The sequence below is a fragment of the Ranitomeya imitator genome, chromosome 2 (assembly GCF_032444005.1).
Source record: "Ranitomeya imitator isolate aRanImi1 chromosome 2, aRanImi1.pri, whole genome shotgun sequence".
NCBI lineage: Eukaryota > Metazoa > Chordata > Amphibia > Anura > Dendrobatidae > Ranitomeya > Ranitomeya imitator.
In genome coordinates, this window is record NC_091283.1 from 553,442,661 (window position 1) to 553,467,703 (window position 25,043).

The 25,043-nt window shown below is 42.9% G+C and overlaps 1 protein-coding gene across 3 annotated transcripts in view; it reads right to left on the minus strand.

The window, feature by feature from the left end:
* The window catches only part of LOC138664928 (uncharacterized), a 386,930-nt gene that overhangs the window by 356,725 nt on the left and 5,162 nt on the right, over positions 1-25,043 (minus strand). For all 3 annotated transcript variants that reach the window (XM_069751973.1, XM_069751974.1, XM_069751977.1), the window contains exon 2: positions 2,574-2,647. The gene's annotated coding sequence lies outside the window, so the exon portion shown is untranslated. The remainder of the gene's footprint in view (positions 1-2,573; positions 2,648-25,043) is intronic.

Genomic DNA, 25,043 nt, shown 5'->3' on the forward strand with positions numbered 1-25,043 from the left:
ATCGCTGCAGCGTCGCTGTTTGGTTGCTGGAGAGCTGTCACACAGACAGCTCTCCAGCGACCAACGATCCTGAAGTTCCCGGGTAACCAGGGTAAACATCGGGTTACTAAGCGCAGGGCCGCGCTTAGTAACCCGATGTTTACTCTGGTTACCGTTGTAAATGTAAAAAAACAAACACTACATACTTACATTCCCGGTGTCTGGTCAGGTCCTTCGCCTTCAGCTTCCAGCACTGACTGAGCGCCAGCCGTAAAGTACAGCGGTGACGTCACCGCTGTGCTTTGCTTTACGGCTGGTCGGCGCTCACCAGTCAGTGCGGGAAGCTGAAGGCGAGGGACATGACCAGACACCGGGAATGTAAGTATGTAGTGTTTGTTTTTTTACATTTACAACGGTAACCAGGGTAAACATCGGGTTACTAAGCGCGGCCCTGCGCTTAGTAACCCGATATTTACCCTGGTTACCAGTGACGACATTGCTGAATCGGCGTCACACATGCCGATTCAGCGATGTCAGCGGGAGATCCAGCGACGAAATAAAGTGCTGGACTTTCCCCAGCGACCAACGATCTCCCAGCAGGGGCCTGATCGTTGGTCGCTGTCACACATAACGATTTAGTTAACGATATCGTTGCTACGTCACAAAAAGCAACTATATCGTTAATGATATCGTTATGTGTGACAGTACTCTTATACAACACAAGCTTGTAGCTTCTGGAAACTTCTTAAGTAGCCACATAGTCAAAAGTAGGAGGGAGCCCTCCCCCATGGAGGGGTGGATCCCAAGACACAGAACAAGAAACACATGGTGGCCCAGGGAGTTGGGTGTTGACAGGCCAGGGGCTAGGATATATTGCTGAGGAGAGATCCTGGTGCCCGTGTGTGGAGGGTTGAAAGCTGCCACGTGGAATGGTGTTATGTCCCTCATCAGTTGGGTCCATTGAACTTATCACAGGATTACTTCTGTCTTGTCCCTGGCGTCAGATTACTGGGTGGCGCCCCCGGAACTGTTCCCCTCTTTGTGTGGACTTATTGTGGGAACTCATTGTGGACTACTTAAGGGTGCTGCAGAATTACTTTCATTTTTAGTTGTCTCAGTTCCCTGTTCCAAAACATCGTGTTGGATTGTTTATAGGCCTGGTGTCTCTTCCTGCTCTGTCGCATACCTCGTCACAGTCATGACACCTGCAAACCATAACAGTAAAATCTGGTGTTCTGAGCTCTGCTATGTGCCCAAACAGTGGTTTACCCCCACATATGGGGTATCAGCGTACTCAGGACAAATTGAAAAATAACTTTTGGCGTCCAATTTCTCCTGTTACCCTTGGGAAAATAACAAATTGGGGCAAAAACATCATTTTTACGGCTCCACGTTATAAACTTCTGTGAAGCACTTGGGGATTCAAAGTGCTCACCACACATCTAGATAAGTTCCTTGGGGGACTAGTTTCCAAAATGGTGTCACTTGTGGGGGTTTCCACTGTTTAGGCACATCAGGGGCTCTCCAAACACGACATGGCATCCGATCTTAATTCCAGCCAATTTTGCGTTGAAAACTCAAACGGCACTCCTTCCCTTCCGAGCTCTGCCGTGCGCTCAAACAGTGGTTTACCCCCACATATGGAGTATCAGCTTACTCAGGACCAATTGCACAACAACTTTTGGGGTCCAATTTCTCCTATTACCCTTGGTAAAATGAAAAAATGGATCTGAAGTTATTTTTTTTTTTTGAATGTTCATTTCTTTTTAAACATTCCAAAAAATCCTGTAAAGCACCTGAAGGGGTGCAATTTTTTTTAGAATTGTGTCACTTTGGGGTATTTTCTATCATATAGACCATCAAAGTGACTTCAAATGTGATATGGTCCCCCCAAAAAAATGAAGTTGTAAAAATGATAAACCGCTGTTTAACTTTTAACCCTTATAACTTACTGCCAAATTTCTGTGATTTAAGGGCATGAAAATTCAAAGTTGGAAAATTGCGAAATATTCAAAATTTTTGACAAATTTCCATTTTTTTCACAAATAAATGCATATCAAACAAATTTTACCACTAACATGAATTACAATATGTCGCAAAAAAAAAACAATCGGAGTATCACCAGGATCCATGGAAGTGTTCCAGAGTTATTACCTCATAAATGGACAGTGGGCAGAATTGTAAAAATTGGCCTGGTCATTGTTTGCAGGGTATGTTCCCACGGTCAGTAAATGCTGTGGGTTGGACGCTGCGTAGATCTGCAGCGTCCAACCCGAAGCGGCTAGGTGTTACAGCATAGTGGATGAGATTTGAAGAAATCTCATGCCCACTATGCGTGCACCGATGCCCACGGCTCACCCGCAGAGACGGACATGCAGCGCTGTATTACCAAAAATTATGTATTGCCAAGTTTTTAACACTAAGTTTTGGATACAGCTTTAAAGAAGTACTAGTTGCGATATAACGCAATGTTATTTTAAAGTACAAAATTTAAAGGAATTGTATGATCGCGTACACTTTTGTATATTTTAAGATACAAAAGTTACGTACATATAAAGATTAAATACATATAATGATTAAGTACATATACTCACATCCGTCACCAAGGGGCTTTTATACATCATCCGTCTGGAAAATCAGAGAAGCATCCACCGAAGACAGAGAACCCCTGGGAATAATAATAATAATAATAATTTTTATTTATATAGCGCCAACATATTCCGCAGCGCTTTACAAATTATAGAGGGGACTTGTACAGACAATAGACATTACAGCATAACAGAAATACAGTTCAAAACAGATACCAGGAGGAATGAGGGCCCTGCTCGCAAGCTTACAAACTATGGGGAAAAGGGGAGACACGAGAGGTGGATGGTAACAATTGCTTTAGTTATTCGGACCAGCTATAGTGTAAGGCTCAGGTGTTCATGTAAAGCTGCATGAACCAGTTAACTGCCTAAGTATGTAGCAGTACAGACACAGAGGGCTAATACTGCATAAAGTGTATGAGAACATGATGCGAGGAACCTTTTTTTTTTTTTTTATTATAAATAGGCCACACAGGGATCGTTAGGTTAATGCATTGAGGCGGTAGGCCAGTCTGAACAAATGAGTTTTTAGGGCACGCTTAAAACTGTGGGGATTGGGGATTAATCGTATTAACCTAGGTAGTGCATTCCAAAGAATCGGCGCAGCACGTGTAAAGTCTTGGAGACGGAAGTGGGAGGTTCTGATTATTGAGGATGCTAACCTGAGGTCATTAGCGGAGCGGAGGGCACGGGTAGGGTGGTAGACTGATACCAGAGAGGAGATGTAGGGTGGTGCTGAGCCATGGAGTGCTTTGTGGATGAGGGTAGTAGTTTTGTACTGGATTCTGGAGTGGATGGGTAGCCAGTGTAATGACTGGCACAGGGTAGAGGCATCGGTGTAACGGTTGGTGAGGAATATGATCCTGGCTGCAGCATTCAGGACAGATTGGAGCGGGGAGAGTTTTGCAAGAGGGAGGCCGATTAGTAGAGTGTTACAATAGTCCAGACGAGAATGAATAAGTGAAACAGTCAAGAGTTTTTGCAGAGTCGAAAGTAAGAAAAGGGCGAATTCTAGAAATGTTTTTGAGATGCAGGTAAGAAGAGCGAGCCAGTGATCGGATGTAGGGGGTGAATGAAAGGTCAGAATCAAGTAGGACCCCAAGGCAGCGGGCATGTTGCTTTGGAGTAATGGTGGAACCGCACACGGAGATGGCAATGTCAGGCAAAGGTAGGTTAGTAGAGGGAGAGAACACGAGGAGTTCAGTTTTTGACAGGTTTAGTTTCAGATAGAGGGAGGACATGATGTTAGAGACAGCGGTAAGACAATCACTGGTGTATTCTAAAAAGGTCGGTGTGATATCGGGAGCAGAAGTGTATAATTGGGTGTCGTCAGCATAGAGATGGTACTGGAAACCAAATCTACTGATTGTTTGTCCAATAGGGGCAGTAATTTCACAACACTGCACGGCGTCCCCACTTATGCAGGTATCACAACACTGTACCAATATCCATACAGGTACCCAAGTTTTCACTTCTGTCTTAGGGTTGACATTGCATAAATGGCAATATGCTGACGGCATCCGTTACACAGTGGCACTAACGCTATGTAACTGATGCGCACCCATTGATTTGCATTAGCGCATCGCTAACACATGTCATAATTGGCATGCGTTGGTGATGTGCCGTCATTCTGTAACGGACCCTCGGACGCGGTCTGCAGCATTTCCGGGTCTGTCGCCGATAGCGCAGATGCTCCACCTATGCTATCGCGATCGCATAACGCGATCTTTAAAAGGCACTAGCATTGGTGCAGTCAGTTTAACGCATGCGTTGAACGGAATGTGCCAACAGCAATGTGAACCCAGCCTTAGTCGTCTGTCTCTGGTCTTATATAGTGATTTGCACTATGTGTAACTCTGGTTTCACCATGCCCTTCAAGTGGCCAGCTTTAAAGATAGGATGAGACAAAGATTCCAGTCATACATCAGGCAATGGACCATAAACCCAAAGATACAAAAAAAGCCCACAAGGGTTAGATAAAACCACCACAGACAAAGGTTAAATGAACCTTAATGTTTTACAATAACGAACAGAAACATAGAACTGTTTGTGAACTGAAAGGGCTTCAAACAATAAGTAAACCGTTCCTAAGATTGTGTCACTGTGAGCATTGTCTATCTGTAAATGTATTATGAGAAATGCTGCTCTGTAATGGTAAAAAATGCATTCTGTATATTTCAATATGAACTCAAAATAGCCATTTTTATATTCAGACTACAAACGCATCTTTCCAGACCACAGCATATCTATTTATGTAGTGGAGATGCTCAGTCTCCACTGCGTAAATTACCCATAGGTATGTTCCCACGGTCAGGAATCGGCAGCGCTTTGGATGCAACACATGTCCGCTGTGTTCAAAGCGCTGCCGACTTTTGAATGCAGCTGATTCCACATATGTTCACTGAACCGTGCGGAATCACGGTGCTCAATACATTGGACGTGAAATTTATCTTGCGTAGACGGAGGATCTCCACAAGATAAATTGACATGCTGCGGTCTCGAAAAACGTGCTGCATATCCATCTCCGCAGGGAAGCCAGAGGCGTCCGTGCATGCATAGTGGGCATGGGATTTCTTGAAATCCTATCCACTATGCTGTAAGATCTGGCCGCTGCGGGTTGGACGCTGCGGATGAACGCAGCGTCAAACCCGCAGCGTTTACTGACCGGACCGTGGAAACATATACTGTTATTAGATGCGGTAAAACTGCATTATCTTCCTACTCACATGCGTATTAAGTGCGGGAACGCAGCTTACTACGCATGTGTACAAATTTAAATAATGGTGAGTCGTGTGACACAGCCGGACATACACGATACAGGAAGTGGAGGAAAGCACAGAGTTCCCCTCTTTAATAAATAATTAATAGTTTTAAAAAAATGGCGTGGGGACCCCCTATATTTGTTAACCAGCCAGAGTAAAGCAGACTACTGGGGCTGGTATTTCAGGCTGGTAAGGATCCAATATCCATTAACCTTACCAGCCCGTTAATACCAGGCTGCAGCAGTCTGCTTACCTTGGATGGTTAGCAAAAATAATGGGATCCCCTCCAAAAAATGGCGTGGGGTCTCCCTATTTTTGTTAACCAGCCAAGGAAAAAGACAGATGCAGCCTGGTATTCTCAGGCTGGTGAAGCCCATGGATTATGGCCCTCACCAGCCTTAAAAATAGCAGCCCGCAGCCGCCCCACAATTGACACATCCAAAGATGCGCCAATTGTAGCACTTCACCTGGCTCTTCCCACTTGCCCTGTAGCCACCGGTGGCAAGTGGGATAATATTTGTGGGGTTGATGTGGTCGTGCACCATCTTTGGTGTCAGGTCCGAGCATTCCTACATGAGCAGTTTCCTGGAAAGTGGATTGGTCGTCATGGGCCAGTTGAATGGCCACCAAGGTCTCCCGATCTGACCCCTTTAGACTTTTATGTTTGGGGTCATCTGAAGGCAGTTGTCTATGCTGTGAAGATACGAGATGTGCAGCATCTGAAACAACGGATACTGGGAAGCCTGAGTTAGCATTTCTTCTGAGGTGTTGCTATTAGTGTGTCAAGAGTGGGAGAAGCGGGTTGCGTTGACAATCCAACACAATGGGCAGCACTTTGAACACATTTTATCAGTGGTCATAAACTTGTAAATAACTCATGAAAGAATAAAGTTATGTTAAAACCAAGCACACCATTGTTTTTATTGTGAAATTCTCAATAAGTTTGTTGTGTCACGTGACCTTCCCATTGAAAAAAATAAAGTTGGATCCAAAATGGCTGACTTCAAAATGGCTGCCACCCATCTTGAAAAGTTTTCCCCCTCCCATATACTAATGTGCCACAAACAGGAAGTTGATATCACCAACCATTCCCATTTTGTTTAGGTGTATCCATATAAATGGCTCACCCTGTAATTTTTAAATGTTAAACATGATTGTGTGTGTACCTGGTTGGTCCTGCCAGTAGCATATGCTTGTCTCAAAGATTAAGCCATGCACGTGTAAGTACACACGGACGGTACAGTGAAACTGCGAATGGCTCATTAAATCAGTTATGGTTCCTTTGATCGCTCGGGCTTTATCTACATCCACCCCAGGTTCCATCCAGTGTTTGCCCGTGGTAAGTGTGCCCTGACCCTATTGAGTACTATGTCATATGGACCCCCTTTCTTATTATAAGAGCTATGCTGGGCAGGGCCACTTACTAGTGCTATACCCTAATGCACATGCACTTTATGATTAGAGGGATTACTTTGCACTAAGGGACAAACTCAGTTTGTGATTCCTGTTTACCCCTGTATTGTATCTGCACATGTATCACTTTATTTGACTGTCTAACTCGTAAAATATATATTATATGTAATGTGAACTATCAATAAATTTTGACCTTTTTACTCTTATTACCCAAGAAAACTCATTTTCCTCCTTATAAATATGATTGTGTGTGTGTGTATATATATATATATATATATATATATATATATATATATATATATATATATATATATATATATATACACACATATATATACATACAGATCAAATGTTTGGACACACCTCATTCAAAGGTTTTTTTTGTATTTTTATGACTAAGAAAATTGTACATTCACACTGAAGGCATCAAAACTATGAATTAACACATGTCGAATTATATACTTAACAAAAAAGTGTGAAACAACTGAAAATATGTCTTATATTCTAGGTTCTTCAAAGTAGCCACCTTTTGCTTTGATTACTGCTTTGCACATTCTTGGCATTCTCTTGATGTTCTGTCTTCATACACGTTGATACGGTGTGTGATCCAACATACAGCATAAACCACTTCTGTCTTCCAAATAAGCAGACTGTTCTCTGTAGTCTAACTTGTTTATTGGTAAACAGATATTGTAAATGCGGTAAAACTATAAGAATGCAAATGTCATAAATAAGTATTGGGCCAAATAATAGCACAGCTGCCACTTTACAACTAACAGAGAAAGTATACAGTATGATGCAACTTGTGTATATAACTACATACAGTAAGTCTCTGATAATACATTTTCTATGTACTGGCAGCTATACAGTAAATCACATTCTGTACAACACTATATTACAAAAACAGAGGTAACAATCTTACCGGATAAACTTAACCAGGATGGCAAGTAAGTGAGATGGTTCCAGCACAGCACATGAGCACGTGTGTCCCAGGAAGTACACAGAAAATGGAGTTTCCCTCTCCCAGCATACCTTGGCACAATCCCACAATGCAACACTCTAATTGTTACTAAGGCACAGATTATAAATTTAACCACCACTATATGGTGCTATAACACAGCAAACCAAACACTATAGTACTAAACTTCAATGTATTATAAGCCACACTGTCCTTCCTGGAATGGGCAGAACACTTGATGAGCTTCAAGAGGTAGTTATTTATACAGAGATAATGGTGTGCACTTAGGTCAGGGACAGGGAGGTGCTGGTAAGACAGATCGTGTGGTCCAGTAAGTCATATAAGAAGAAAATTACCGCACACTCAAACTGGTATGATGAAAATAGGTATATGCCAGGTTTATTCAAATGAACAAAAAGAGGTTGCCACGTAGAATTGTTTAAAGAAACAATTGTTTCTTTAAACAATTCTTCTATGTGACAACCTCTTGGGTTGTGAAACCTGCACGTACATAAAAAGTGGAGATTTATGGGAGGTATTTCAGTTTGGCCCCCTTATTGGAAGACAATTTGGCCCATACCGCCTGTGGGAGCGGGTATAGTGGACAGTATGTCCCCATCTGTATTGGAGCAACAGCGCATCCGTGATATACAGCTGAAGGGCAGTGGAGATGTGCACAGGCGCGAGAGAGAAGCTTGCGTTCCATGATGATCTGGGTACATGGCAGGTTGAACTTCCTGTCGGCATCCATGTTCATGCAGGTACACTTCCGGTTCACACACGCGGTCAGGTGATGGATACCGGCGCATCACTGTGAACCGGAAGTCCGCGGTAAAGCGCATTTAAATAGGTCGACTATCGCTGGGCTGATCACGCGCAAGAAGGCCAGCGTCTGTTGGACGGCATAGCTATTTTAACCCCAACGGTATCCCCTGACGAGCTAGACGAAACGCGTCGGGACCAGGAAAGGGGGAAGGGATCCACCGCTGTTACTGGAGCAATGATCGTATTAGAATAAGCATCCGGGCAGGTGAGATCGTTCTATATATATGCCAGTCTATTTCTTTCAGGATGAATCCTTTGGAGTCATGAGGTACTGGACTCTGCTTGGCAGACACCTAGTGGGTACAACAGAGGTTGCCTGGTGATTCGTTCTGGGATTTTGTTGACCCGATACAGGCTGGGGTTTGGTGTATGAAACCCTTTAGTCTAGGGTAACGGCGGCTGTGGTTGTACACAGATGTTTCATTATAAATCTGTGGTAAGGGGTAATTACACTCATTTTTGTAGCTGGTTTAATATGTGGACTGATGATAAATGATGATGGTATGGTCTGCACAGCCTAGTGCATGAGTGGATTACCCTTGAATGGTTTAGACCGTATAGAGCAGGGGTCCCCAACTCCAGTCCTCAAGGCCCACCAACAGGTCATGTTTTCAGGATTTCCTTTGCATTGCACAGGTGATGCAATTATTACCTGGGCAAGACTAAGGAAATCCTGAAAACATGACATGTTGGTGGGCCTTGAGGACTGGAGTTGGGGACCCCTGTTATAGAGGACCGCACTCTGGACGGTTAAATAAGTGTGAATTACATATAGTCAGATAATTGTGGAAGCTATTTGTAAGCAGATCCAATTAAGGACTAGTGTTTTAAAAACTGTGTTAAAACCCTCACATTAAAGGTACCTTCACACATAACGATATTGTTAAAGATATCGTTGCTATTTGTGACGTAGCAACGATATCGTTAATGAAATCGTTATGTGTGACAGCGACCAACGATCAGGCCCCTGCTGGGAGATCGTTGGTCGCTGAATAAAGTCCAGAACTTTATTTCGTCGCTGGACTCCCTGGAGACATCGCTGGATCGGCGTGTGTGACACCGATCCAGCGATGTCTTCACTGGTAACCAGGGTAAACATCGGGTAACTAAGCGCAGGGCCGCGCTTAGTAACCCGATGTTTACCCTGGTTACCATGCTAAAAGTAAAAAAAAACAAACAGTACATACTTACCTACAGCTGTCTGTCCTCCAGCGCTGTGCTCTGCTCTCCTCCTGTACTGGCTGTGAGCCGGAAAGCAGAGCGGTGACGTCACCGCTCTGCTTTCCGGCTCCCAGACAGTACAGGAGGAGAGCAGAGAAGCAGAGCGCAGCGCTGGAGGACAGACGGCTGTAGGTAAGTATGTACTGTTTGTTTTTTTTTACTTTTAGCATGGTAACCAGGGTAAACATCGGGTTACTAAGCGCGGCCCTGCGCTTAGTTACCCGATGTTTACCCTGGTTACCGGCATCGTTGGTCGCTGGAGAGCGGTCTGTGTGACAGCTCTCCAGCGACCAAACAGCGACGCTGCAGCGATCCGGATCGTTGTCGGTATCGCTGCAGCGTCGCTAAATGTGAAGGGGCCTTTAGTCCTGGTGCAATCCATCGGTTGCTTAGTGTTGTTTGTTTACTATAGGCACCTTGCACTTTCTTATGGTGATTGTATTGTTTTTACCTTTTAGCACCCCAACAGTGTCACCAGCAAAGCACCCCCACACCATCACACCTCCTCCTCCATGCTTCACAGTGGAAACCAGGCATGTAGAGTCCATCCGTTCACCTTTTCTGCGTCGCACAAAGACACGGTGGTTGGAACCAAAGATCTCAAATTTGGATTCATCAGACCAAAGCACAGATTTCCACTGGTCTAATGTCCATTCCTTGTGTTCTTTAGCCCAAACAAGTGTCTTCTGCTTGTTGCCTGTCCTTAGCAGTGGCTTCCTAGTAGCTATTTTACCATGAAGGCCTGCTGCACAAAGTCTCCTCTTAACAGTTGTTGTAGAGATGTGTCTGCTGCTAGAACTCAGTGTGGCATTGACCTGGTCTCTAATCTGAGCTGCTGTTAACATGCGATTTCTGAGGCTGGTGACTCGAATACACTTATCCTCAGAAGCAGAGGTGACTCTTGGTCTTTCTTTCCTGGGGCGGTCCTCATGTGAGCCAGTTTCTTTGTAGCGCTTGATGGTTTTTGCAACTGCGCTTGGGGACACTTTCAAAGTTTTCCCAATTTTTTCAGACTGACTGACCTTAATTTCTTAAGTAATGATGACCACTCGTTTTTCTTTACTTAGCTGATTTTTTCTTGCCATAATACAAATTCTAACAGTCTATTCAGTAGGACTATCAGCTGTGTATCCACCAGACTTCTGCACAACACACCTGATGGTCGCAAGGCAGGAAATCCCACTTATTAAACCTGACAGGGCACACCTATGAAGTGAAAATCATTTCCGGTGACTACCTCTTGAAGCTCATCAAGAGTGTGCCAAGCAGTAATCAAAGCAAAAGGTGGTTACTTGGAAGAACCTAGAATATAAGACATATTTTCAGTTGTTTCACACTTTTTTGTTAAGTACAGTATGTACTCGAGTATAAGCCGAGAATTTCAGCCCATTTTTTTTAGGCTGAAACTGCCCCTCTCGGCTTATACTCGAGTCTTACCCAGGGGTCGGCAGGGGAGGTGGAGCAGCAGCTGTGTAATCATATTCACCTGCTCCTGGTGCAGTCCCTGGTTCCCCGGCGCCTGCAGCTTCTTCCTATAGTGAGCAGTCACATGGTATCGCTCATTACAGTAATGAATATGGACCCGACTCCACTCCCATAGGGGTGGAGCCGCATATACATTACTGTAATGAGTGGTACCATGTGACCGCTCACTACAGGAAGAAGCTGCCGGCGGCGGAGAACCAGGGACCGCGCCAAGAGCAGGTGAGTATAAAGGTGCAGTGCGCGATATTCACCTGCTCTCCGTTCCACCGCTGCCGCTCCGCCTTCCGCATCCTCTGCAGTGACGCTCAGGTCAAAGAGCGCGATGATGCAATTAGTGTGCGCGCCGCCCTCTGCCTGAAGAGTCAGTGCAGAGGACAGGGAAGATGCAGCGGCGGCCGGCGACGGTGGAATGGGGATCAGGTGAATATAGTAAGTGCCGGGGCCTGAGCGACGAGAGGTATGTGATTTTTTTTTTTTTTTTTTTTAATCGCAGCAACAGCATATGGGGCAAATGTCTACATGGAGCATCTAATGGGGCATAATCAATGTTTGTGCAGCTTTATATGGGGCAAATGTCTACATGGAGCATCTTATGGGGCATAATCAATGTTGGTGCAGCTTTATAAGGGGCAAATGTCTGTAGGGAGCATCTTATGGGGCCATAATTCGCATTTGTGCAGCATTATATAGGGCAAATGTTTATATGGAGCATCTTATGGGGCCATAATCCGCATTTGTGCAGCATTATATGGGGCAAATGTCTGTATAGAGTATCTCATGGGGCTATAATCCGCATTTGTGCATTATATGGGGCATATTTTAATATGGAGCATCTTATGAGGCACATCAAACTTTATGGAGCATTATATGGGGCTCCTGATTCAATATGGATATTCAAAAATACTTAACCTACTGATGTCTCAATTAATTTTACTTTTATTGGTATATATTTGTATTTTTGACATTTACCGGTAGCTGCTGCATTTTCCACCCTAGGCTTATACTCAAGTCATTAAGTTTTCCAAGTTTTTTTGTAGCAAAATTAGGGGTCTCGGCTTAGGGTACCGTCACACACTGCCATTTCGATCGCTACGACGGTACGATTCGTGACGTTCCAGCGATATCGTTACGATATCGCTGTGTCTGACACGCAGCAGCGATCAGGGATCCTGCTGAGAATCGTACGTCGTAGCAGATCGTTTAGAACTTTCTTTCATCGCTGGATCTCCCGCTGTCATCGCTAGATCGGTGTGTGTGACACCGATCTAGCGATATAGCGATGCGATCCAGCGATGCGTTCGCTTGTAACCAGGGTAAACATCGGGTTACTAAGCGCAGGGCCGCGCTTAGTAACCCGATGTTTACCCTGGTTACAAGCGTAAAACTAAAAAAAAACAAACAGCACATACTTACATTCTGGTATCCGTCAGGTCCCTTGCCGTCTGCTTCCCGCACTGTGACTGCCGGCCGTAAAGTGAAAGCAGAGCACAGCGGCTGTGCTTTCACTTTCACTTTACGGCCGGCAGTCAGTGAGTGCGGGAAGCAGACGGCAAGGGACCTGACGGACACCAGAATGTAAGTATGTGCTGTTTGTTTTTTTTTAGTTTTACGCTTGTAACCAGGGTAAACATCGGGTTACTAAGCGCGGCCCTGCGCTTAGTTACCCGATGTTTACCCTGGTTACCCAGGGACCTCGGCATCGTTGGTCGCTGGAGAGCTGTCTGTGTGACAGCTCCCCAGTGACCACACTACGATTTACCTACGATCACGGCCAGGTCATATCGCTGGTCGTGATCGTAGGTAAATCGTATAGTGTGACGGTACCCTTATACTCTGGTTGGCTTATACTCGAGCATATACGGTATATAATTTCTCATGTGTTAATTCATAGTTTTGATGCCTTCAGTGTGAATGTACAGTTTTCTTAGTCATGAAAATACAGAAAAATCTTTGAATGAGAAGGTGGGTCCAAACTTTTGGTCTGTACTGTATATATATATACACACACTCAAGGGAAAGTGACATCTTTAAATTTAGGCCTTTTAAAGATCATTTCATCTTCAATTTGCTTTACTGTTCACAATAACAGTCATTTTGACCAGGGATGCCCAAACTTTTACACGCCACTGTATATGTATAAAAAAAATCATACTAAGTATCCCAGCATTCACTGTGGATGCTTTAATGAAATGTCATCAAATTGGAAGTGGGTTAAAAAATGAAGTTAGGGAGGGTAGAGAGGGAACAGTGGGGATTTTTTCAATTAAAGTATATTAAAAAAAAGTGATTTGATTTTTACAATAAATACACATGTAAAATTAAAATCAACATTAGTTTCAGACCACCACTGTAAAAGGCTTATCCTTCAAAGAGAGCAATAGACTTGCATGACTTAATGACTTGCATTCTCTGCTCATGTTCTGATCTATGCAGAAGGAAGGGGGAGGAGGTGAGCTGTGACCTAAGATATTGTGAATTGTAAAGAAATGGAAGAGTGCAATAGGATCTTATCCATATTTAAAAGCTTGATCTATAAAAGTAGAACTGCCCACCTTACATGGTCGTGTGAGACACAACACTTAAAAAGCCTGAAAAGCAGATGCCACAGCTTCCATAGAAAAGCAGATTTAAGGAAGAGGATGTTTAAGTGTTTCTACGCTCTCTGTAGTACGACACGAATAGTAGTGAATAAAATTGTAGATTTATTGTCAATGAGTTTGAGTCCACCTTCAGACTCCTTCTTCAGGACACCCATACATAAATAATGGTTATTTATGTATGGTTGTCCTGAAGAAGGAGTTGGTGGAAACTCATTGCCAACGAACCTCTCATTTTAGCCACTATTACTTATGTTGTACTCCAGAAAGAACGAGCACTTTCAATCCTGCACCAGCTACCACAAAATGACGTACTGATGACAAAGTGCTGGTCGTTAAGAATACCGTTGCATTCCCCCAGTGACAACCCATGGCAACGCCAACGTCTCTCAGAAAGGATCACAGAGCTGTTAGCAGTAAGAAGTTGTAGCAGTGCCCGGGGACGCCGTTACGTTGCCTGGGAACACACAAAAAAGTATATGAGAAGGCTGTTACCATCTAATAGACAACAGCAAAAAAGGTGTGAGTAGGGTAACACAAGCGCAGGCCAGCCGGCCTAAGGTCCCCATAGTGGCAATGGGATATAGAGACACAAAAATAAGGAACATGTGGATAACCTTCATAATAATGCTTCAATTTAATCTCATGGATGATAATACACAGATTTATTCTCAAATAAGCCACATGCTGCAGAATGGCAATGATGCAAACAGATCAAAATTGGGGTAGCAGAGCCAATATAATCAGATTATGATCCCATAAAGATCTAATAGCTGCCTCATACAGATGTAAGAAAAGTAAATAAATGCTACTGCGCAGGTGTCGTCGCCATTTTGCTAGAGGAAAAAAATAATGGCTCTATGAAGATGGACACGATAGACGCTACTGCGCAGGCACAGCCGCTGGCGCCATTTTGATGAAGATAATTTTTTCTCCTCAATACTATATGATGAAATCATAAATGAATATATACAGATTATCCATTGTATCATCCATTGTATCATGCTACAGCACAGGCTCCGCCGCCATTTTGATGAATATTTTTTTTCCCCCCACACACAATAGTATATGCAGTATGTAAAATAGAGGGCAGGTCAGTGAGGAATCAGTAACCTGCCATGAGCCATACACATGAATACCTAATCAGAGCACCATATGAAGACCCCCCACACAGGCCCACCCCGGAGCACTAGCATATCAGTCACTCAAAACTACAAATAAAGATTAAACAACCACAACATGGATTTCATCAACCAAGGTATCATTTTAATCAGTATAATGACGCCGACCTGACACTGTCTGTAGGTTACTGAGCATAATCCTGCTGACAGGTTCCCTTTAAGAGAAATGCAAAGATGTAATTTGTAGTTTGGTCTCATAAGGTGATTCCTTGTCAGATCGTCACTCAAGATGGAGGCTTTCTGGGCCATTAACAATGGACGGTCACCAACCAGTGATTTAGTGTGTGAGCAAAGGGTAAGTATATCCCAATGGTTTTGGAGAATGACACTTACCTTGTCCCACTGATTATTATAGTCAGTAATAAAATGGAGTTGTGATTCACCGTCCCGATCTTTCTGTTGTACTAATGACTCCTACAAATGAGTTTTAGCCTTTTGGAAGACAGTGGACACAATCTTCTTAGGGTGTCACCGTTGTTTAACCCCTTAATGACGCCAATACGCCTTTTAACTGACCTGATATATAAGAGACTAGCCTCCTCATACAGCTGACAATCCAGCAGCTGTTGGCTGTACATTATTGCTGACAACTTGCTGCATCAGCCACAATCAGTGTTTGCACCGTCCAAATCTGTTTAACCCCTTAGATACTGAGTGTCAATAGTGACTACATCATATAAAAGGTTAACAGAGTGTGGGGGCCTCCTCTTTATCCCAATCTGTGCCCTCAGATCATGATTGTGTGCTCCTGTTGTTTGCCATGGCAATTCACGATCAAATAGCAGCCTAAGGGTATGTGTCCACGTTCAGGATTGCATCAGGACTTGGTCAGGATTTTTCATCAGTATTTGTAAGCCAAAACCAGGAGTGGAACAATATAAGGAAAAGTATAATAGAAACATATGCTCCACTTTTGCATTTATCGCCCACTCCTGGTTTTGGCTTACAAATACTGATGAAAAATCCTGACCAAGTCCTGATGCAATCCTGAACGTGGACACATACCCTTAGAGTCTGATGGCTGTTGTAACCTGTTCAGATGATAGTGGAATTTAGGTGGTAAAAATACAGATTTTCATTTCTGTCATGCCACTTTGCATTAATTTCTGAAAAATCACCTGAAGGGTTAATAAACTACCTGACTGCAGTTTTCAACATGTCAGGGGGTGCTGTTTTTAAAATGGTATAACTTTGGGGGTTTTTCCAATATATAGGACCCCTAAAGTCAAGTAAACATGGATAGGACCCTTAAAAAATAAATGTTGTAAATTTCCTTGAAAAAATGAAAAATTACTGCTACATTTTCAAACCTCCCCAAATGCTAACAAAATACAACAACATTTTACAAATGGTGGTGATGTAAATCAGGCGTGTGGGAAATGTTATTTATTAATGTTTTGCTGTGGTATGACTATCTGGATTAAAGGAATAATCATTCACAGTTTGAAAATTGCAAATTTTTTTACATTTTTCTCAACTTTCTGATATTTTTTATAAATAAACACAAAATATATCGGCCTAAATTTACCATATTCATAAAGTATAATGTGTCACTAAAAACAGTCTCAAAATCACTGGGGTTTGTTGAAGCATTCCAGAGTTAATACCACATAAAGTGACACTGGTCAGATTTAAAAAATTTGGCTCCGTCACTAAGGGTTAAAGCGGTCCGTCAGCTTACATGCTTGATCCATAAAATCCTCATTATGGGTACAATTCCGTCATGTTCTCAGAAACTAACCAGTGGGGACACATTTTTTTTGTATGCAGGGGATGAAAGCTTGAATATTGTAGAGGGCTGTTTGTCGTGGTGGGTTTACGGTATAGTTTGGTAAACAGTTTATTGTTGTGGATATAGATATCTATATCCAGAAATGAAATTGACATTAGGGAAAAACAGTGGGTGAAGAAAATATTGTAAGGATTTTGGTTTAGGGCAGAAATAAAATCCACACAATCCTGCTGAGTACCTGTCCAGATAAAAAAAAAACATCATCTATATACCGATGCCAACAGGTCAGATGATCACAGAAAGTTTCAGAAGGGTTTACTACAGTCGCTTCTCACCAGTCTAAAAAAAGATTTGCGTAGGCCAGTGAACAATGTGCCCCAATCGTGACTCCAGAAGTTTGATGAAAAAATGATCTATCAAACGAAAAATAATTGTGTTGCAGGATGAAATCTAAAAGACCAATAAGAAAAGAGTCATGTATTCTGTCAGACTGTAACTGTAGATCTAAAAAGTACGAAAAAGCTGTCATACCATCAATATGGGCTGTGATTGAATATAATGACTCAATGTTGCAAGGGACCAAAATGGAGCAGGGAGGAGGTATCACATTGTGAGCTGGTGCACATACTTCACCTCCTCTATTCACTGTCAAAGGCTTTATTCACATATCAGTATTTTTGATCAGTATCTCATCAGCATTTGTATGCCAAACCCTGGAGTGTCTCCAAAACACAGAACAGGTGTCAGTCTCTCAATTATAGTTTTTGTCTGTAAGTTCCACCCCTGGAGTTGGCATGCAAATACTAATGCTAAATACCGACATGTGAACGAGGCGTTAAGGACTGTCAGAAATAGCTGAGAAACTGTCAGAAATAGCAGGGGAAACTACACATAGCCAGCTCTCGGGATTGTTGGATGTTCCAGTGGTTGGATCCCTAGCAAATTTGTTATCCGTGATCCTACAGGAAATAACCTTTCAAGGAAACATGAAAGCTGGAACTTCACCTATGAACTAATTATATGGCTGTATTTATCTTGAAAGGCTGCTTACAGGCAACCCCGTTGTGTGGGGATAGTTTACAATACATAGAGTCAGCTCACCTATTCAGCCTTCTTTCACTACATATCCAGAGGACCTTGACTAGTTGACCAGGCGTAATAGGAAAGACAAATGATTAGCATTCGACTTTTTATAAAACGGTGCTAGTGAAGGGAAACAAAGGTCCAATAGGCACAAGTTCAGAAAAAATTTCTGTACACATTCAAGAAAAATAATGCTTCAGGTATTTATTTGATACTGATACGTGAAGCGACAATTTAAAGACGTTTCAGCCAATTAATGGCCTTTATCATATAGTCGCCTGTGAAGTCAGTGCCCAATGCAAGCAATGGGCTCAGGATGAGCCGGTCTCCAGGTAATTCCACCTGGAGTCAGTGGTGGCACAGTGGAGGATGCAAGCACTCTTGTGTCTTTGCAGTGAATGAGTTGACAAGGCGTGCATTACGGAGGACCAGTCCTCCCCCGTCTGACGATTGCGTGCTTTCTGAGGCATGACTGCGGTCCCTGATCCGTCCTCACATCTGTAACATCACTGCTCATCGCCAAGTCTTATAGAGGACAGTGTGACTCTGATGACGTTCTCAAATGGACACTCAGGTTGCAGTATTGAATCGGTGGATGTCGTGGGAACACCATGGATTATGTCGGACCTGCAGGGATTTTTTAAAATTAATAAATTGGTGAATGAGGGAGTGTTTCTTGTCTTTTTTTATTTCTCTCTTTTTATGCCTTTCAGGTTACCATTTGTGTTCTACTTTTGATCTGTTGAAGGACCGGGTTGCCCCCATAAAATATCAAACCTTATGGTATCAAAAGGGGAACTCTCTTAGCACCTCTATTAAGGTCTGATATTAACTATTATCGCCAAACTTGACTATTAATAATTAATATCCACTAAATATGCCTCAACGTTATCTTTTCCTTATACTATGCACTAACTGTTATCTATTCCTTATACTATATACTGAGACAAAACCGTGTATCAATAAAGGGTATTTATTACACACACACACACACGTCTGCAGTCTATAACATACATATATATTTATACCCAAGCTGGTGACTATAAATATATATACACAATATACGGATATTACAACTCTAATACAGTAATACCACTACAGTATACAGTGATATCCCAACAGTATCACACAGTAATAACCAACAATATCCAGTAATTTCATAACAATATCACAATATAAAAACCCACAATTAACTGCCCAATTACCCCAATCACGCATGCAATATTAGCCCTCCCATCTATAGCTAACTATCCCTAAGAGGTTACAGGGCCTAGTTAGAAAAAGGGGATACAGGTATACTCAACCACCATGTGGATCCATGATCATTCCAGCATGCAGGCACAGCAAAAGAGAGACAGAGCACATGTGTCTTGTGACTTTTATGTCCAGCTAGAAGAGGTGTGTCCAGCCCCAGGTGTGTGGGGATGAGGTCAGGAGTCTATTGTCCACTGGCAATGGTACATTCCCTAAATCCTAAATGAAACTTGATATACCAGCTTGAGGAGGGGGCTAATGAGCACATGTGGGGGAATTATATATCACTAAACACATCTTCTATGTAAAGATATACATTTTGGAATACTTCCCTTCTACTGGATCTTCAAGATTTTTTTTTTTTTTTTTTAGAAATTGATTAACCCCTTTACCCCCAAGGGTGGTTTGCACGTTATGGACTGGGCCAATTTTTAGAATTCTGACCACTGTCCCTTTATGAGGTTATAACTCTGGAACGCTTCAACGGATCCCGATGATTCTGACACTGTTTTCTCGTGACATACTGTACTTCATGATAGTGGTAAAATTTCTTTGATATTACCTGCGTTTATTTGTGAGAAAAACGGAAATTTGGCGAAAATTTTGCAATTTTCCAACTTTGAATTTTTATGCAATTAAATCACAGAGATATGTCACAAAAAATACTTAATAAGTAACATTTCCCACATGTCTACTTTACATCAGCACAATTTTGGAACCAAAATTTTTTTTTGTTAGGGAGTTATAAGGGTTAAAAGTTGACCAGCAATTTCTCATTTTTACAACACCATTTTATTTTAGGGACCACATCTCATTTGAAGTCATTTTGAGGGGTCTATATGATAGAAAATACCCAAGTGTGACACCATTCTAAAAACTGCACCCCTCAAGGTTCTCAAAACCACATTCAAGAAGTTTATTAACCCTTCCGGTGTTTCACAGGAATTTTTGGAATGTTTAAATAAAAATTAACATTTAACTTTTTTTCACAAAAAATTTACTTCAGCTCCAATTTGTTTTATTTTGCCAAGAGTTACAGGAGAAAATGGACCCCAAACCTTGTTGTACAATTTGTCCTGAGTATGCCGATACCCCATAAGTGGAGGTAAACCACTATTTGGGCGCATGACAGAGCTTGGAAGCGAAGGAGCGCCATTTGACTTTTTAATGCAAAATTGACTGGAATTGAGATGGGACCCCATGTTGCGTTTGGAGAGCCACTGATGTGCCTAAACATTGAAACCCCCCACAAGTGACACCATTTTGGAAAGTAGACCCCCTAAGGAACTTATCTAGAGGTGTGGTGAGCACTTTGACCCACCAAGTGCTTCACAGAAGTTTATAATGCAGAACCGTAAAAATAAAAAATAATTTTTGTGAAAAAAAATGATCTTTTGCCCCCGATTTTTTATTTTCCCAATGGCAAGAGAAGAAATTGGAACCAAAAAGTTGTTGTACAATTTGTCCTGAGTACGCTGATACCCCATATGTGGGGGTAAACCACTGTTTGGGCGCATGGGAGAGCTCGGAAGGGAAGGAGCGCCGTTTGACTTTTCAATGCAAAAATCACAGGAATTGAGATGAGACGCCATGTTGCGTTTGGAGAGCCACTGATGTGCCTAAATATTGAAACCCCCCACAAGTGACACCATTTTGGAAAGTAGACCCCCTAAGGAACTTATCTAGATGTGTGGTGAGCACTTTGACCCACCAAGAGCTTCACAGAAGTTTATAATGCAGAGCCGTAAAAATAAAACAAAAATTTTTTCCCACAAATATTTTTTAGCCCTTAGTTTTGTATTTTCCCAAGGGTAACAGGAGAAATTGGACCCCAAAATTTGTTGTCCAATTTGTCCTGAGTGCGCTGATACCCCATATGTGGGGGGGAACCACCGTTTGGGCGCATGGGAAGGCTCGGAAGGGAAGGAGCGCCATTTGAAATACAGACTTAGATGGAATGGTCTGCAGGCGTCACATTGCGTTTGCAGAGCCCCTAATGTACCTAAACAGTAGAACCCCCCCACAAGTGACCCCATATTGGAAACTAGACCCCCAAAGGAACTTATCTAGATGTGTTGTGAGAACTTTGAGCCCCCAAGTGTTTCACTACAGTTTCTAACGCAGAGCCGTGAAAAAAAAAAAAAATCCTCCCAAAATTATTTTTTAGCCCCCAGTTTTGTATTTTCTCGAGGGTAACAGGAGAAATTGGACCCCAAAATTTGTTGTCCAATTTGTCCTGAGTGCGCTGATGCCCCATATGTGGGGGGGGGACCACCGTTTGGGCGCATGGGAGGGATCGGAAGGGAAGGAGCGCCATTTGGAATGCAGACTTAGATGGAATGGTCTGCAGGCGTCACATTGCGTTTGCAGAGCCCCTAATGTACCTAAACAGTAGAAACCCCCACAAGTGACCCCATGTTGGAAACTAGACCCCCCCACGAACTTATCTAGATGTGTTGTGAGAACTTTGAGCCCCCAAGTGTTTCACTACAGTTTATATCGCAGAGCCGTGAAAATTAAAAAATCTTTTTTTTCCCACAAAACTTATTTTTTAACCCCCAGTTTTGTATTTTCCCAAGGGTAACAGGAGAAATTGGACCACAAAAGTTGTTGTCCAATTTGTCCTGAGTACGCTGATACCCCATATGTTGGGGTAAACTCCTGTTTGGGCACACGGGAGAGCTCGGAAGGGAAGAAGCACTGTTTTACTTTGTGATCGCAGAATTGGCAGGAATTGAGATCGGACCCCATGTCGCATTTGGAGAGCCCCTGATGTGTCTAAACAGTGGAAACCCCCCAATTATAACTGAAACCCTAATCCAAACACACCCCTAACCCTAATTCCAACGGTAACCCTAACCACACCTCTAACCCAGACACACCCCTAACCCTAATCCCAACCCTATTCCCAACCGCAAATGTAATCCAAACCCTAACTGTAACTTTAGCCCCAACCCTAACTGTAGCCTTAACCCTAACTGTAGCCTTAATCCTAACTGTAGCCTTATCCCTAACTGTAGCCTTTACCCTAACTGTAGCCTTAACCCTAGCCCTAACCATAACCTCAGCCCTAACCCTAGCCCTAACCCTAGCCCTAACCCTAGCCTTAACCCTAACCCTAACCCTAGCCCTAACCCTAACCCTAGCCCTAACCCTAGCCCTACCCCTAACCCTAGCCCTAACCCTAGCCCTAGCCCTAACCCTAATGGGAAAATGGAAATAAATACATTTTTTAATTTTTTTTTATTTTTCCCTAACTAAGGGGCTGATGAAGGGGGGTTTGATTTACTTTTATATAGGGTTTTTTAGCGGATTTTTATGATTGGCAGCCGTCACTCACTGAAAGATGCTTTTTATTGCAAAAAATATTTTTTGCGTTACCACTAGTGTTGAGCGATACCGTCCGATACTTGAAAGTATCGGTATCGGATAGTATCGGCCGATACCCGAAAAATATCGGATATCGCCGATACCGATATCCGATACCAATACAAGTCAATGGGACATCAAGTATCGGAAGGTATTCTCATGGTTCCCAGGGTCTGAAGGAGAGGAAACTCTCCTTCAGGCCCTGGGATCCATAGGGATGTGTAAAATAATACGGGTATCGGCCGATACTTGCGGTATCGGAATTCCGATACCGAGATCCGATACTTTTGTGGTAGCGGGTATCGGTATCGGATACATAGAGATGTGTAAAATAAAGAATTAAAATAAAAAATATTGATATATTTACCTCTCCGGCGGCCCCTGGACTCAGCGCGGGTAACCGGCAGGCTTCGTTGTTCAAAATCAGCGCTTTTAGGACCTGAGAATCACGTCCCAGCTTCTGATTGGTCGCGGGCCGCCCATGTGACCGCCACGCGACCAATCACAAGCCGCGACGTCACCGCAAGCTATTAACGCGCTCATTTTTAAAAAACAAAAGTATCGGATCTCGGTATCGGAATTCCGATACCGCAAGTATCGGCCGATACCCGATACTTGCGGTATCGGAATGCTCAACACTAGTTACCACATTTTGAGAGCTATAATTTTTCCATATTTGAGTCCACAGAGTCATGTGAGGTCTTGTTTTTTGCGGGACGAGTTGACGTTTTTATTGGTAACACTTTTGGGCACGTGACATTTTTTTATCGCTTTTTATTCCGATTTTTTGTGAGGCAGAATTAGCAAAAACCAGCTATTCATGAATTTCTTTTGGGGGAGGCGTTTATACCGTTCCGCGTTTGGTAAAATTGATAAAGCAGTTTTATTCTTCGGGTCAGTACGATTACAGCGACACCTCATTTATATCATTTTTTTTATGTTTTGGCGCTTTTATACGATAAAAACTATTTTATAGAAAAAATAATTATTTTTGCATCGCTTTATTCTGAGGACTATAACTTTTTTATTTTTTTGCTGATGTTGCTGTATTGCGGCTCGTTTTTTGCGGGACAAGATGACGCTTTCAGCGGTACCATGGTTATTTATATCTGTCTTTTTGATCGCGTGTTATTCCACTTTTTGTTCGGCGGTATGATAATAAAGCGTTGTTTTTTGCCTCGTTTTTTTTTTTTCTTACGGTGTTTACTGAAGGGGTTAACTAGTGGGCCAGTTTTATAGGTCGGGTCGTTACGGACGCGGCGATACTAAATATGTGTACTTTTATTGTTTTGTTTTTTTTTTATTTAGATAAAGAAATGTATTTATGGGAATAATATTTATTTATTTTTTTTCATTATTTAAGATTTTTTTTTTTTTTTTACACACTTGTAAAAATTTTTTTTAGCTTTTTTACTTTGTCCCGGGGGGAACAATACAGATCGGTGATCTGCCAGTTTGCACAGCACTCTGACAGATCACCGATCTGTCAAACAGCGCTGCAGCGTTACCAAGTGCCTGCTCTGAGCAGGCACTTGGTAAGCCACCTCCCTCCCTGCAGGACCCGGATCCGTGGCCATCTTGGATCCGGGACTTGCTGTAAGGAGGAAGGTAGGAGACCCCCGGAGCAACGCAATCACATCGCGATGCTGCGGGGGTCTCAGGGAAGCACGCAGGGAGCCCCCTCCCTGCGCGATGCTTCCCTGCACCGCCGGCACATCGCGATCATGTTTGATCGCGGTGTGCCGGGGGTCAATGTGCCGGGGGCGGTCCGCGATAAGCAGCTGACACCCGGCCGCGATCGGCCGCGCTCCCCCCGAGAGCGCGGCCGATCGCCTATGACGTACTATTCCGTCCTTGGGAAGTAAAGCCCACCCCACATGGACGGAATAGTACGTCTAATGGCAGAAAGGGGTTAAACAGGGCTAGGGGGTATTATTTAAAATAAAATATTTGTGTTTTTCTTTTCTTTTAACTTAGTAGGTTAGTAATAGGGGTGTCTGATAGACGCCTCTCCATTACTAACCCCAGGGGTTGTTGCCAGCGGCATTACACTGCTGCAAGCTCATAAACCATTATTACCCCACTTGCCACTGCACCAGGGCAATCAGGAAGAGCCGGGTAAAGCGCCTGAATTGCCATATCTAATGTGATGTGGCAATTCTGGGGCAGCTGCAGGCTGCTATTTTTAGGAAAGGGCCAAAGCTGTATGCTTTACCTTGGCTGGTTTTCAATAATTGGGGGGACTCTACAAGTTTTTAAAAAATTTATTTAATAGGTTAAATAAGCCTAAAAAACACATGAAAGGCACTAAAGGATGCTAGTTTATTATATTTGGTGGGCTTGTGAAATTATATATCTACAGGACATCTCTCTATTCTATATATCTCTCTCATATCTATCTATACAAAAAAGTCTGTGTCAAAAAATGAATAAAAAAAAAGCCAAGGGCGCTGACATGCGGAAATTCAGCTGCATGACAACCTGAATAAACACTGACCGTGGGAACGTACCCATTCAGTTGTTGTGGAGACAAAGGACTATAGTAGCTTTAGCACAAGAAGCCACAACAATCTCCTGCCTAATGACCTCTGCGTAT